Source organism: Brienomyrus brachyistius, chromosome 24, assembly GCF_023856365.1.
Source record: "Brienomyrus brachyistius isolate T26 chromosome 24, BBRACH_0.4, whole genome shotgun sequence".
Taxonomy (NCBI): Eukaryota; Metazoa; Chordata; class Actinopteri; order Osteoglossiformes; family Mormyridae; genus Brienomyrus; species Brienomyrus brachyistius.
In genome coordinates, this window is record NC_064556.1 from 71327 (window position 1) to 83189 (window position 11863).

The window sequence follows — 11863 nt, forward strand, 5'->3', positions numbered from 1 at the left end:
TCACGACCTGGTTCGGGAACAGCACAGTGCAGGACAGGCGAGCTATACAGAGGGTGGTGCGTTCAGCTGAGCGCATCATCCGCACCAAGCTCCCTGACCTGCACTCAATCTACACCAAGCGGTGCTGGACCAAGGCCAGGAAGATTGCAAAGGACCTCAGCCATCCCAACAATAGACTGTTCCATCTGTTGCGGTCAGGGAAGCGCTTCCGCTCCCTGAAGGCTAACACAGAGAGACTGAGGAGGAGCTTCTACCCGCAGGCGATAAGGTCTCTCAACAACACACAAACACAGAACTAATACAACCTGCTAACGCCAATGGACACTATGGACAATCTCATGCACATCTACACTCACATCTGAACTCACATGGTCATGTTTACATCTGGACCCTTGCACAAAGTCACTTTAATAAGGCATCTTAAGGCACTTTTTTCATGCATACTTGCACACTATACTTCCTCCACCTAATTTCAATGTGAAAGAATTTCTATTGTACAGCATATTTCTATTTTTATTTCTATTGTGTACAGTACACTTCTATTTCTACTTCTATTTTATGTCAAGAATTCTCTTTTAGGTCACTGGCGGTCGTGTAAGCATTTCACTTCATATCGTACTGTGTACGACTGTGTATGTGACAAATAAAATTTGAATTTGATAAAAACCCTTACCCCAACCATAAACCTCAACCCCAACACCTAAACCCAACCCTAAACCCTCACCGCAACCCTAACCTAAAAACCCTTACCCCAACCCTAAACCCTAATCCCAACCCTAACACCTAAACCCAAACCCTAAAACCCCAGCCTAACCCTAACACCTAAACCCCAAGCCTAACACCTAAAAACCCTTACCCCAACCATAAACCTCAACACCTAAACCCAACCCTAAACCCTCACCCCAACCCTAAACCTAACCCCATTTCACAACGACACAATAGCTATCTAAAGGACACATATGATTTTATCAACAAAAGAGAGGGCCTTCAATTTCAGACTGATGCATTTTTATTTACAATTGATATCAACAGCTTATATACCAATATATCCACCAATTTAGGGTTGGAAGCAGTTAGGACAGCCTTCCGCAAAAACCCAGATTCAAACAGGCCAGACAAATACATTCTACAATTATTAGAACTCAATTTAACCAGGAACGACTTCGATTTTGATAATCAAACCTACCTTCAAATAACAGGAACAGCAATGGGGAAAGTTTGCCCCAGCATATGCCAACATTTATATGGCTTCCTGGGAAGAGACATTTCAAAAATGTCAACATCTCCCCAGCTTATATTTCAGATATCTGGATGACATTTTTGGTTTATGGCAACATGGAAAACCACTGTTTGAAACTTTCATAAATATAATGAACAAACACCATCCCAACATTACAGTTAAATATAAAACCAATCCCCAAAACTTGGACTGAAGAAAACAGTAGTATCTAGAAAGTCTGTCTGTAAATGGCAATAGGTTCCTTAAAACCAAGGTCTATTTCAAAGACACGGACACACATAGCCTACTTTACAAGACCAGTTACCATCCGAAACATACCTTTGCAGGAATAATCAAATCTCAGCTTATTAGATTTCACCGCTTGTGCACAGATAAAAAGGATTTTGAAGCAGCCACCACCATCTTATTCACAGCTCTCAGACACAGGAAGTATACAAAACGGTTTCTGAGGGGCATCAAAGCAGACACACTAAGGACAATAGGTAACAAAAAATCCCCCTCCCCCATAAATTCACAAATCATTCCCTTAATCACTAGATACTCCTACAAGGCTACCGCACTAAATAGCAACCTCAAAAAAGGTTTTTCGAAGGTTCAACAGACTGTCCCGCAACTACGGGACTACAAAATCATATCAGCTTACAGGAGAAATAAAAACCTTAAAAACTTACTAGTCCGTGCTAGATTTAGTTCACCCACAACAACTAACGATGCGGGTCTGGCATCCTATTTTAAACCAATCAAGATCATATCGGCAGGCTCAGGGACAATACCTGTACAGGATAACATCTCGTTAGGTACTCAAAATGTCATCTACATTATCCAATGTCACCATTGCCATAGGAAATATATTGGGGAAACGCAATACAGTCTGGTTACACGTTTAAAACAACACTTGTACACAATCTCCCACAACACAAGACCGACAGCTTTAGTGCAGCATTTTCAACAGCAGGGACTGCAAAACATCAAGTGTTCCGGTCTAGAGGCTAATATCAATTGGTCACGGGCACAGAGGAGGAGGAGAGAATATGGGTGGATCTCCAGACTTAAGACATGGGTCCCTGCAGGACTCAATCAAAAGTAAGGAAGGCAGGATAAGGGGAGGGGAAATAGAAGGGAAAAATTTGTCAGTTAATTAGTTACCCATGGTGTCATGCCCGGCTCGTCCGCTCCTCGTGTGTGCCACGCCCCCGGATTACCCACGTGTTCTTTCCCGATTGTACCCAGCTGTGTCTGATTATTTTCAATCAGTCCTGTGTATTTCAGTCCGTGTCTTACCTGAGTCCTTCGTCCGTCATTGATGTTAGTCGGCGTGCCATGTTCCCAAGTCCGCGGCATTCAAATAAATCCCCATTTGCCCTAATTCTGCCTGCTCGCCTGCTTCCTGCCCCCTGCCCGCTCGCCCCGTCCGTGCGCCTCACCCGCTACCGCCGATCGTGACACATGGGTCGTTTTGGGGCACCTAAAACAGCACTTTACTCCAGGTTGGAGAAATAAATTAACAATGAAATTACTACTAACCAGAAAAATGTATTAAATTTTTTGTCTTTTTCTCTTAGAAGTGCAAATAACAGAATTGTATATAGACTGACTTGGACACGTTGGCTTCATTAGAAGCATTCCTAGGGGCTTGACAACGGCCGGGGGTACAGCATTGAAAGAATCCTTATGGGGGCATCTAGAATTTGTACACATTTAGCAGAATTATTTTTAGGGGTCTAGCAGTACATATTACACCTTGTTGTGCTTCCAAGGAACGTCAGGAACAGGAGACGGAAATAAAGGCAATTTTAAAACCAGTCGGTGGCCATTGACTTTCAGTTTCTCCAAAAACCCTGGGGCTGCGGTTCTATTGCCAAATTTTTTTTTTTTTTTTTCTTTTTAATTTTCTTTTTTTTTATTTTTTTCTTCTGTTCCTACTACTTAACCCTAACCTTAACCCTTCACCCCGGACATCAAAAGGGAATCCCTAACCCCCAAATCTTGACTCTGGACTGTAATCCCTACCCCAGACTCTCTACGGTAGTCCCTAACCCCCAACCCCTGACTCTCTACGGTAGTCCCTAACCCCCAACCCCTGACTCTCTACTCTAGTCCCTAACCCCCAACCCCTGACTCTCTACTCTAGTCCCTAACCCCCAACCCTTGACTCTCTACTCTAGTCCCTAACCCCCAACCCCTGATTCTCTACTCTAGTCCCTAAACTTTAGCCCTGGACTCCCAAGGGAAGGACTCTAACCCTAAACCCCAACCCTAATTCTAACCCTAACCTTTAAACTCCAACTTGAATTCCCACTCCCCACCGTAACACATATTCCTACTCCTACTGAGAACCTCCTAGGACTTAACCTTAGCAGCTATTCCAATTTCCATTTCTAACTCTAACCCCAAAGTGGGGGCTTCAACTTTAACCCCAAATGAATGTTTTTCAATCTTCCCCCTTCTCCTCTTTTCTCGTTAATACTGTATCTGCTAGGCAATTTGATGAATTTATTCAGATATTTATTTTTTTTATTTTTTTTATTTATTTATTCATTTATCCAATTTATTTATGCATCTATTTATTTTAGTAATAATTATTTATGGAGATTAGTTCCTTTTTTTAGCTAGTCACCAAAAAACCCCCTCTTCTTGTTTTTAAGTGAAGCATAATAAATCATATTTGACCTGCCTTCCTTGCCTTTGTAAAATATCCTAGGAGATGATCACCCTAACTTGAGGAATGCACCCTCAGGGATCTAAAAAGGGTGAAATAAATAAAACAACTGAAACACTCCATTTAGGGGATATAATAAGTTTAATTTCTCGGGCCTCCGCTGCTCTTGCTATCTCTGCGATCTTCCGCGGCTTCTGTGAGACACAACGATAGTAGAATATCATTTTACCTCAATATAACAATATAAGCATTACAATAAAACAATGGGGGACTAGAATTATGAGCCCAGACATGGGAAACCATACTTACCGGGGGTGCTCTCTGCTTCTTCCGTTCCCGCCGTCATCGCCGCCGCTTCCGTCGTCTTCGCCGTCTCCGTCATCCACACTGGCCTTTGTGTTCCCTGCCCTACATAACAGGGACAGAAGACCATTTTAGCTGAAATAAAACAAATATGGTGACATCAAAAAACTGTGAATCAGAATATAGAACCTATTAAATTGGACACCATACTTATCAGGAATCTTCTCTTCCTCGATCGTTTCTGCCGTCTCTGCCTGGAAGGGGTACATATCCATCAGGGGAACCTAAAAATAAAGGAGGGAAGAGGAGGAAAAAGTTTAAATGTTGCCAGTGCACTGCAAGTATCAAGGATATACAATGGAACCTTTTCATAAACCCTAACCTAAACCTAACCCTAAACCCTAAAACCCTAACCCCAAACCATAAACCCTAACCCCAAACCCTAACACCCACCCCTAACCCCAACCACAAAACCTGCCCTAACACTAATCCCCAACCCTAACCGCTAACCTTAAACCCCACAAAAAACAAAACCCCTCTTTACCCCCACCCTTACCCCAATTTAATCCAGCCCGGGACCCCTAACGCCTAACCCCTAACCCTAAATCCTAACCCCAACCCTAACCCCTGACCCTAACCCTAAAACCCCTCTTCCCTAACCCTAAAACCCCTCTTCCCTAACCCTAAAACTCCCCCCCTTCCCTAACCCTAAAAAACCCCCCTTCCCTAACCCTAAACCTGACCCTATTCCCTGAACCCATACCCTAAGCCTAACCAGCCCGTGCTTCCCACATCGTCATAAGGTTTGCGCCTTGCCCCCCATGCTTTGGGTGGCAGCCTTCCCGGTGCGGGTGTTGCATACGGGTGGACACCGGTGGATGGGTCCGCCAGGTCCCCAGTACCCTGATCAGCATCACCTAGCTGCAAAATTTGAATTTTTTTCAAATAAATTTAAAAATAAACAACTTACCTAATTTGGAATCGTTTAAATCCTAAAAAAGGAAAAACAATTAAAAAATACTGATCACCTTAAAATTCCTGCAACAATAATTTGGCATAATTTAAGGCCTAAATTTGGATTTTTTTTAGAAAAAAGCTTTATAAAAGCACAGTTTAACAGCAGTGTCTGTTTAAGGGGCGGGGCCTCCCCACTATATAAAGAGCAGTTGCTCAGTCTTGTTGCAGTTGACAGACAGGGACCCTATGAGGTACCTTCAGATGGTGCTGGATTGTACTTGAGTCATGGTAAGACGCTCCTGTCATGAGATATGGGCAAAAGTCTCCTCCTGAACATAGGAAATTTAAAAGGGTTATAAAAGGTATATAAAAGGTTATGTAAGTGATTATACTTACCGTGCAGGCAAAGCAAAATCTTACCCTCTCACTTTGTTGTCTTCCCAGCCTTCCTGGAGTAGCTTCTTCGTGGTCCTTAAAATTTAAATAAAAGTTTTTTTGGGAAAAGGACAAGGCCTAGAAGGCATCCTTTCAATAATTAATATTTCTTTAGCCAGTTTCCTGATGAGGGAAAGGCAGCCCGAAACGCGTAGAAGCCTGATAAGGTTCAAAAGGCCATAAGCCTCATTTAAAGCCTCTATGGCATAAAAAAAGCCCCAATATAAAATTTAATAATTAGAGATCCAGTGGACGTACACTGCCAAAACAATTATGGGTACGGTGGATGTGACGCGGGACGTCGGCGGTAGAGGCGCACGGGTACGGTGACGAGCGGAGAGGCAAGCGACCAGGCAGAAGTAGGGTAAACGGGGATTTATTATAACGACAAGGACTGGGGAACATGACACGCCAATGACCATCACCACCCACAAGGGCTACAACATCAATGACGGACCCTGCTAACAGGTAAGACCAGGACTTAAAACCAGACAAGACTAATCAAAGTAACCAGATACAGCGGGGTACAATTAGGGAAATACACGAGGGTAAGCAGGGGGCGTGGCACACAGGAGGAGCGGATGAGCCGGGCATGACAGTGGACGTACACTATTTGTGGCAGGTATGCCAGGGACGGGGATAGGGGCACATGGTGTTTGTCTTGGGCACTCAGACCCTGGGTGGGTAGCATTCCTCGAGTAGGGGATTGGGGCAGGTGGTTACTGGATGACATGATGCAGGCCAGTGCATTTCCGGGGTCAACTCCCTAACCCTAAACCCCCCCCCTTCCCTAACCCACCCCCCTTTCCTTAACCCTAAAACCCCTCCCCCCTCTTCCCTAACCCTAAAAAAACCCCCCTTCCCTAACCCTATACCCTGACCCCCTACCCTAACCCTAACACCCTACCCCTCCCTAACCCTAAACCCCTACCCCTTCCCTAACCCTAAACCCCTTCCCTAACCCTAATCCCTAACCCCAACCTTAAACCTATCCGGCCAGTGCCACCCTTAGTGGTCATATGGTGCCCACCCGGTTGACCCTTCCACTGGACCATCACTTAGCTGCGCCTGTAAAAAATTAAAAATAAGGGGTTAATTAATTAAAATTTTAATTAAAATTATTGGGGAGATTGAAAATAACCCCCCCAATCATAAAATTGTGGAGGGTAATAAATTCCCCCACACAAATTTATGGAGGATTATAATAACCCCCATATTAACACCTTCTCTCCACTGTGTTACCCTCATTTCCCTCGGGCCTTCGAGGAGGAAGGACATGGGACACAGTGCTGGTGAAAATATTCATATTTACGTGAAATTCGGCCAGGATGGCAATGGATTGACCCTGTGGGGGTCTTGGCACTGGGAGGTGCCTCTGGGGGACACTGGGGATTGCATGACACCACAGGGAGGCGCCACAAAATAGGGCGATCAGCCTGTTACATTTATTTCTTAGGCCGGCGTAGGTTTTCCGCATTACAAGAAACATTATTATATGATTATTGAACCTTATTGTAGGTCAAAACAAGGGCAAATACTTACCTGTTGGTGTCGTTACTATTCTTTTTCCTCCGGGTTGGCTGCCTTGTGTGTGGGATTGTTTGGGGTCCTTCATCTCCATCACCCCCTGAAAAACAAAACTTTCAAAAAATAATTAATTGCTGGTTTCCTGATGAGGGCAAAGCAGCCCGAAACACGTATCGGAACCTGACATAAGGTCCCGTGTTTAATGTTTTAAGGCCCATATATTTAAAAAAAGCAGGCTTATTTTAGCCGCACATTAGTAGGCCCCGCAGGTTTATTGAAACCGCATAATCTGGCCATGTAGGCTTATCCAAGCCACATAATTTTTAGCAGCGATGGCGTTGGTTGGGTTGCCAATGGGTGGGCGCCCGACCACTAGGAGGTAGGCCCGTGCAAAACGTGGGCCCCGGCTTCGGCTGGGACCGCGGTCTTGGGGAATTCCCCCCTCCCTAACCCTAAACCCCTACCCCTTCCCTAACCCTAAACCCCTTCCCTAACCCTAAACCCTAACCCCAATGTTAGGAATGGCTGAGAGGCCAGAGGCTTCAGGAACCAGAGAAGGCCATGTAGTTCCAAAAGGTGCAAACATTTATTATCCTCTCGCACAAGAGGGCACAAATACAAATATTAACAACAAAAAATTACCCCAAACAGGCTATATCCAGGCAGCCTCTGGATCCATAACCACTTCCCTCTTTAGCACCTTCTGCGGGGTTTATATAGATTCCAACCCCTCCCCTTGGGACAATTAATCTAACAATTATCTTCTTCCATACAATACATCCCACATACACAATTCTAAAATATACCATCCAAAACCACAATTTTATTCAGATTTATTCATAATACCAACAAGGACTAAAATACCAGTTTTATTGTAATATGTAAAAATTCCCTCTCCCCCTCCCCACTTGGTTTTACCCAACAAATTGCGAACACCCTTCCCCTCCCAAATCACACAATCGCAATGGTACAATCCATGCAGAATCTTGGTCAGAATCCATAGTGGAAGGGAAATACCCAAGATATCCACATCCTCACCATCACTATACTTAACTTTATAAAATGTTGGCCAATTAATATTAACAAACAGTGACATAATATTGTCAGGTTCCAATCCGTGACACCCAACCTTAAACCTATCCGGCCAGTGCCACCCTTAGTGGTCATATGGTGCCCACCCGGTTGACCCTTCCACTGGACCATCATTTAGCTGCGCCTGTAAAAAATTAAAAATAAGGGGTTAATTAATTAAAATTTTAATTAAAATTATTGGGGAGATTGAAAATAACCCCCCAATCATAAAATTGTGGAGGGTAATAATTTCCCCCACACAAATTTATGGAGGGTTATAATAACCCCCATATTAACACCTTCTCTCCACTGTGTTACCCTCATTTCCCTCGGGCCTTCGAGGAGGAAGGACATGGGACACAGTGCTGGTGAAAATATTCATATTTACGTGAAATTCGGCCAGGATGGCAATGGATTGACCCTGTGGGGGTCTTGGCACTGGGAGGTGCCTCTGGGGGACACTGGGGATTGCATGACACCACAGGGAGGCGCCACAAAATAGGGCGATTAGCCTGTTACATTTATTTCTTAGGCCGGCGTAGGTTTTCCGCATTACAAGAAACATTATTATATGATTATTGAACCTTATTGTAGGTCAAAACAAGGGCAAATACTTACCTGTTGGTGTCGTTACTATTCTTTTTCCTCTGGGTTGGCTGCCTTGTGTGTGGGATTGTTTGGGGTCCTTCATCTCCATCACCCCCTGAAAAACAAAACTTTCAAAAAATAATTAATTAATTGCTGGTTTCCTGATGAGGGCAAAGCAGCACGAAACACGTGTCGGAACCTGACATAAGGTCCCGTGTTTAATGTTTTAAGGCCCATATATTTAAAAAAAGCAGGCTTATTTTAGCCGCACATTAGTAGGCCCCGCAGGTTTATTGAAACCGCATAATCTGGCCATGTAGGCTTATCCAAGCCACATAATTTTTAGCAGCGATGGCGTTGGTTGGGTTGCCAATGGGTGGGCGCCCGACCACTAGGAGGTAGGCCCGTGCAAAACGTGGGCCCCGGCTTCGGCTGGGACCGCGGTCTTGGGGAATTCCCCCCTCCCTAACCCTAAACCCCTACCCCTTCCCTAACCCTAAACCCCTACCCCTTCCCTAACCCTAAACTCCTACCCCTTCCCTAACCCCAACCTTAAACCTAACCCTACCCTAACCCCAACCCTAGACCCTAACACCCAACCCTAACCCCAACCACAAAACCTGAACATTTAACCCCAACCCTAGACCCTAACACCCAACCCTAAACCCCTACCCTAACCCCAACCCTAGACCCTAACACCCAACCCTAACCTCAACCACAAAACCTGCCCTAACCCTAAACCCCAACCCTTACCCCTAACCCTAAACCCCACAAAAAACAAAACCCCTCTTTACCCCCACCCTTAACCCAATTTAATCCAGCCCGGGACCCCTAACGCCTAACCCTAACCCAACCCTAACTAGCCCGAGCCTCATGCCTGCGACAGTTCTACCACAATTTATATTTAACATAACTCATTATGAATATAAGAATTCCCTTCATTAAAATCAGCAGGACTATAATTATATTCTATATATAATTATATAGCTCAGAGAGCACATCGTAAGTCTTAATTTCCCTTTTTTTCTTCTTGTTTTAAATAAAGAACAAGCCGGCCTGACGAAGGCTCCAGATGAGCCGAAACGTTGCAACAACGGCTTGTTTACCTTGGATCCTTTAATCACTTTTATATTTTTTACTTATTATTTTTTTCTATTCCTTTCTTAAAAAAAAAATATTTATTCAAAAAAACAAAAATAATATCTACACAAATTTACCTTAATACTTATTGTTGTGAAGTCAGCCTGACATCCAATTACTTCTTCGGGTTTTGATAAAATTCATATACCTGTTCAGGATATAAATAGCATTTTCAGATAGGGACGCATGGACGGTGGTGACCCGCAGACCCAGACGTGTGGATCGGGGCTCGGACTGGCCAGTACCCCGTCCATACCACCACTCACAGCACCCTACGCAAAGGGAGACTAAACCTTCCTATGCACAAATTGTGAAATATGGCAGATACGGGAGGCCAGCTCCCACTTACCATGGAGATTTTCAGCAAAGGTCCAGTGGAGCACAATTTTTTGAACCGCGGGTCCGATTTGGACCCGCACAGACATTTAATTCCAAACGTGGGTATACCGCGGAGAGACAGGACAGAGTGGGCACCAGGACACAAAGGTCCCCCCGGTCCCTGCAAAACACAAACCTTAACAATAACACGAGGTATAAACCAGAGACTAGGCCTCAGCGTTCCACAGACCCAGAGTTTGTGTTAAAAGCTCAGGCCATTCTTCGCATAATTAAACTGGTACATCTCAAAGGCAATGTGGCACAGGGGCAGCCGCCTATGATTACGAAATTAGAAGGATTTCTGGCCGAAATCATAAAACCGGCACTGCCTAATCCCACAACATTAACCTTGGTGGAAGGTAATGCCAAATATTGGGCCCAAACCACAATGCTGATCCTCCGACAACATTATGAGGATGCCCTGGCAGTGGAGCTGGCAAAACTCCAGCTCTTTGCTTCCCAGGAGTGGGAAACTTGTTTTGATTTGGCCATTACATGGGCTAGGAGGGGGATTAGAAAGAGACTGAAGGACAAGACTATACATGAGGCACACACATTAGTGTCGACAGGGTCTCTTACATCCACTCCTCCCCCTAACTCTGAGGAGACTAATTTTATGACAGGGCCCCAGGAAAGCCCACAGTCCCTGTTTACTTCTCCTCCACAGCACACGGTTAGGAAAAGGATAGTGGTCCAGGCCGAAGTTCATGCTGTGTCTACCCAGTTGTCGCAGCCTGTAGCACCCAATCTGGAATTGGTCAGACCTACTAGGACGACCTCCACTATGACTGAACGCCATAGTGATTGGTCCCCTGTTCCAGATGACAGGGCCCATATCCTAACAGAGGATGAAAAACCCCCCCCTGCCTCCCCCTCCTCAGAACAACAAACTGAAACTGACCCTGTAAAGCCACAACGGCTTCCACGGAACCCATCCTGTGACAGACAGTCAAACCCCTGCACGGTACAGGAAGATGATCTGATCCTATTGGAGGAACAGGAGGGAAGTGTTCAGGCTAGTCCTGAAAGTCCAAAGGTCGGATTGAGCCCTCGTACTGTCACTAGCCTGAGGGGAGCAACACAGGTCCGCTTGATTGCCACTTCCCCCAGTCAGCAAGGGGATATTCAGATGTACAGACCTAATAGACATATTGCCACAGCTAGGAAGACGACAGCCTGGAATTTAGATGTCCAAAAAAAGTGTCTGTTCCTAGGTGACTCTAACTTGTCTAAAATGCCCCCATTTATTAAGAATGACCTCCAAATTGATAGCTATCCAGGGGCTACATTCCGACACATAGAGGGCGTATTGGCCAAAACCGCTCCCACCTCTGAAGTGACACAGGTCATATTATCCTTTGGCATTAATAATCGGGCACAGAATGCCAAGGACACAGCCATAAAGCAACTGCAGGCAGCCCTTAGGATGGCTAAACAAACATTTCCTCTGGCAGAAATTTGGGTTCCAGAATTAAATTTTTCAAGTCTGCTCCCACAAGGGGAACAAACACAACTGGGCATCCTAAACAATTACATTAAAAGCATCTTAAAACACATACCAGCTC

At 44.8% G+C, this 11863-nt stretch overlaps 1 long non-coding RNA gene across 1 annotated transcript; it reads right to left on the bottom strand.

The window, feature by feature from the left end:
* Nucleotides 1–4208: 4208 nt before the first annotated feature.
* LOC125720082 (uncharacterized) lies at nucleotides 4209–5614 on the bottom strand. The gene is made up of 5 exons (XR_007385342.1): nucleotides 5580–5614; nucleotides 5415–5488; nucleotides 5173–5194; nucleotides 4413–4486; nucleotides 4209–4307 (listed from the first exon to the last, which is right to left on the bottom strand). It is a non-coding gene; the product is annotated as an uncharacterized LOC125720082 (long non-coding RNA).
* Between the last annotated feature and the right edge of the window lie 6249 nt (nucleotides 5615–11863).